The following is a 5,027-nucleotide window of genomic DNA, read 5'->3' on the forward strand; positions in this document are numbered from 1 at the left end:
TGCCCGAGTGAGCTGTGAGGATTAATGCTGAAGGTGTTCGACTGTCTGAGGCAGGTCTTCGTGGAGAGCTCCATGCCTCTGCCTCTACCCAGGATGCGAAGCTTCAGCCTTCTGTTCAGCACTGTGGGGATTGTGAAGTGCGTTTACACGCTCCTGGTCCTGCCCGTGTGTGAAGTGCGTTTACACGCTCCTGGTCCTGCCCGTGTGTGAAGTGCGTTTACACGCTCCTGGTCCTGCCCGTGTGTGAAGTGCGTTTACACGCTCCTGGTCCTGCCCGTGTGTGAAGTGCGTTTACACGCTCCTGGTCCTGCCCGTGTGTGAAGTGCGTTTACACGCTCCTGGTCCTGCCCGTGTGTGAAGTGCGTTTACACGCTCCTGGTCCTGCCCGTGTGTGAAGTGCGTTTACACGCTCCTGGTCCTGCCCGTGTGTGAAGTGCGTTTACACGCTCCTGGTCCTGTCCGTGTGTGAAGTGAGTTTACACGCTCCTGGTCCTGTCCGTGTGTGAAGTGAGTTTACACGCTCCTGCCCGTGTGTGAAGTGAGTTTACACGCTCCTGCCCGTGTGTGAAGTGCGTTTACACGCTCCTGCCCGTGTGTGAAGTGCGTTTACACGCTCCTGCCCGTGTGTGAAGTGAGTTTACACGCTCCTGCCCGTGTGTGAAGTGCGTTTACACGCTCCTGGTCCTGCCCGTGTGTGAAGTGCGTTTACACGCTCCTGGTCCTGCCCGTGTGTGAAGTGCGTTTACACGCTCCTGTCCGTGTGTGAAGTGCGTTTACACGCTCCTGCCCGTGTGTGAAGTGAGTTTATACGCTCCTGCCCGTGTGTGAAGTGCGTTTACACGCTCCTGGTCCTGCCCGTGTGTGAAGTGCGTTTACACGCTCCTGGTCCTGCCCGTGTGTGAAGTGCGTTTACACGCTCCTGCTCGTGTGTGAAGTGCGTTTACACGCTCCTGGTCCTGCCCGTGTGTGAAGTGCGTTTACACGCTCCTGGTCCTGCCCGTGTGTGAAGTGCGTTTACACGCTCCTGCCGTGTGTGAAGTGAGTTTACACGCTCCTGGTCCTGCTCGTGTGTGAAGTGCGTTTACACGCTCCTGGTCCTGCCCGTGTGTGAAGTGCGTTTACACGCTCCTGGTCCTGCCCGTGTGTGAAGTGAGTTTACACGCTCCTGCTCGTGTGTGAGGTCACACAGGCTCTCACACGTCTCTGAGTCTCAGCCCTTTTTCTTTCAGGATGGATGAGGGGAAAGTCTAGAGGTTGGGGGTATGAATATTTTATTAGATTGCCCCCCGCCCCCCCCCCCCCCCCCCCAATGCACCCTCACCCATAATGGTGACGGAGATCTGAGCCCCTATTACCGGGAGCCAACCTCCCGCCCCCCCCCCCCCCCACATCTAACTCCTGTGCCGGACTGAACATCCGACATTAGCCCTTAGTCCCGAGTCTACAGTTTGTCTGTTTGTTCAACCAGGATTGCTGATGTGAAAGCTTCCATATCCCTCTCTAATGGGGTATGTGAACGGCCGTTGGGGCTAGCAAACAAAAGAAGGGGAGGAGGTGAGAGTAGCCTGAAAAGTTTAAACCCAACACTTTAGTAAAGGCCAAGAGAGTCGTCTGAAAAATATATAATTCAAAACCCTGTGAAATCTCTTTTCTAAATTTAAATGTTCCTCATGCCATGAGATGAATATTGTTCTCAAATTCATAAACAGAAAAATGTCCTTTTGTTTAAAATATGTAAATTCTAAACTCAAGAACTGGAGGGAAAATAGGTTGTGTCTGTTTTGTAATGATATTCACTTAAAAGGTTACTTCTGGCTGGCAGACACGCCAGTGATTGGTTAAAATGTAAATTCCCATTACACCAACACCAATACTAAATATGAAATCATCCTCTATTATGTAGCAGAAGAACTTTAAGGATAGAAAGGTGGCCAAAAAATGTCAGCTTGCTATGAAAAAGTACTCGGGGCAATTGTCTGCTTTTACGCAAAACGACTGCTTATTTAATGAAAGTGGACATGAGCAAACTCAGTGATGTGTAGAAGACCACTGCGCTGTTTTTATTTCTTGCAAAAGGCAACACTGAAATATTAAATGCCGTAAATCCAGTCATAATTCACCCATAAATCATTTAGAAATGTAGTTTGTTTTCACCTGCAAGTAAATTATTGTTTATTTATTACTCAGTATATTCTATTTAAGAATTGAAATGGATACAAGGTGTTTGTTACCTTTTTTTTGCTGCAGTTGCATCCTGGAAAAAAGTGATTAGGGCAAGTGGAGGGCAAACCTGGTGGTGCTTTGATTGAATCATCCCCTCTAGTGGAGGTGAACTTTGGTTGCACCTCAGTGCTGATCCCAGGTGAGAATAATACTCTGTTTGCGAAATGCACTGAATCATGTGTGCGTGGCATCAACACGCACTTACTGCGACTGACACTGGTGAAGGAAAGCACTGTCTGGGTCCACAGCGAGGGAGCTGTTATTCTCATAAGGTTACAGTGATGAGGGACCTTCGGGGACGGCGGGAGGGAGATGTGGGACAAGAAAAGAGAAGGCCTTGTTTCCTTTGGACAGGTCCTGTAGGATTTGGGTGTGGGGTGTGTTTGTGTGTTTGTGTGAGTGTGTGTGTGATTGTGCACACGTGTGTGTGTGTGTGTGTGTGTGTGTGTGTGTGTGTGTGTGTGTGCGCGCGCGCGCGCGTGCGTGCCCTCTCCTTCCCCTCTGTGAGCATTAATGTACCATACTCTCAGGGACACAGACATTGGGTGGGGGAGGGGGAAAGGAGTGAGGGATGAGAGAGAGAGAGAGAGAGAGAGAGAGAGAGAGAGAGAGATTATAGGAGGGCAGGGGGTGATGGCCAGGTCTAGTCAGGGTTTCCTGGGAGCTGCTTGGAAAGAAAACCTGGCCAGCGTTACGCCAGATTATAGCAAATTTTTTATTTGCTGCCTAATTATTACATTTGCTTTACATTACTATGTTTCTTTTCCTGAGTACAGCTATATCATGGCACCCTTTTAAGCTAAGAATAAATATTTATGACTAAAGGTAATGCAAAGCTATGGGCACATACAGGCAGCACGCTGTAGATAAGAGGTGGGAGAGGAGAGTCTTACTGTGAAATCTGTTTCTGGACTTTAAACTATTATTTCATCAGCCTTCCCAATAATGCAATCTGATGTTGCTGAGATATATTGGTAGCTTGAGAATGACAGTTGAAGTTGTTTTTCTGTCTGAGTGAAATATTTTACAATGGAATAACCAAAGACTGCTCCACTTTTGCTTGTACAGCTCATTAACAAATTGAGCCAGTGTAATTGTGAAAATGAAAGCAGCATAATATTCTCCTTCAACAAACAAAAATGTGGATTCTGCAACACCAGCTTTACAACATTGGGCTAATGGAAACCTTTAGTGTTTGCTGGCTTTGATAAGCAGATATAAATCCTTATTAATCAGATGTCCTTAATATTAAAAATATATAAATAATGATACAGAGCATTTCCAAACGAGCAGTATGTAACTGAAAGCCGACCAAACGAGTCTGGATTTGAGGGAGGGTGAGTCAGTCACAGGAGGACAGAGCTAATTACACACACGAGCCCAATAGTCAGCTATCTGTCATGAAGGATTGAGTCATCGGGAGAAAGGTAGCGTACCTGACAACGCCTTTGCGCGCTGAACCGGAAAAGGCACCTCTCAGGAGCCGCGTCTCCCCCGAGTGCGGATGTGTTTGTCTTTGCGGAGGATGTGAGTGCGGGGAGGACGCTCAGCCCACGGGGACCTGGCCCTGCGAGGCTGCCTACCTGAGGACAGTTAGACCCCCCCTCCCTCCCCCGCGCTGAGAGAACGCGCTTGGCGAGAGGTGTCAGGCGGCACACGGACCTCCCGCTGGGACGCGCTTCCGAACAACACGAGAAAACAGCCCCATCAGGCCACCGTTGGCAATCAGGATGCACGCCGAACTCGATCATCATCATTATCGTCGGAGCGAGAGACCGAGAGGCGTTTCGGCTCTCTCTCTCTCCCCCGGAGTGCGAGTGATGAGTAGTAGTATAGCTGGTGTGGTGCTGGTGGAAACAGCCGGGACTGACCCCTGGGGCGGGGTGGGGACTGACACCTGGGGCGGGGTGGGGACTGACCCCTGGGGCGGGGTGGGGACTGACACCTGGGGCGGGGTGGGGACTGACACCTGGGGCAGGTTGGGGCGATGACGGCTGTGTGCATTAAACATTGACAGCGAACATTGTAAAGGTGTTTATTTTTATTTTTTATTTTTTTTAATGACCATGACGTTGCTTCTCCACACTGTATTACATCACTGGTTAAGTTTAACTCTGCGACCATACAGGTAAGCTTGGGTGCAGCACTTCAGTCCTGGATGGTGGTCTGCATGCTGGTATTTCTTCCAACCAATTCTTTTTAGATTTTCTGATGGCTATACACTAAGCTGATTCACTTGTGTACTTGAACACAGTAAAATCTTTAGGTTACACTTGCAGCTGTAGCTAGGTATATACACATGACAGATCAAGACATGATTGAGCTACAACTGAAAACAGGTCAGCTGTTGTGCACCCCTGCCGTAGCTACAGCTGAGTTTATTTCAAGGCTGGAAACAGGTTACACAATAACCGTTAGTTTTCATAGATGGATTAGTTCCCAAACTTACGCTGAAACCAGGCTCATGCAGAGGGGGTGGCTTCGGCTGCCCGCACACCTGACCCTTTTGCCTCCTCTGCCAATTTTATTTGATAAAATGTACAGATTAGTATTATTGTCAATTTTTCATTTGGTTATTTTGGTAAAATATTGTCTGTTTTGTTTTTGTGAAAACGATGAATGCCAACTACGGGTCGATCAGCACCGGTGAAGTTAGAACCATTCTGCTGTTCTCCCTCTGAAACAAATACGTTTTACTTCCAGAACTGAAAGTGAGAAGGCATGTGTAGCTTTGGAAAGGTTTGTCATTAAACACTAAATCAGAATAACAGATGAAACTTCATTTGCCACAGTCCGGTCATTAT

Source organism: Conger conger, chromosome 12 (assembly GCF_963514075.1).
Source record: "Conger conger chromosome 12, fConCon1.1, whole genome shotgun sequence".
NCBI classification, from domain to species: Eukaryota; Metazoa; Chordata; class Actinopteri; order Anguilliformes; family Congridae; genus Conger; species Conger conger.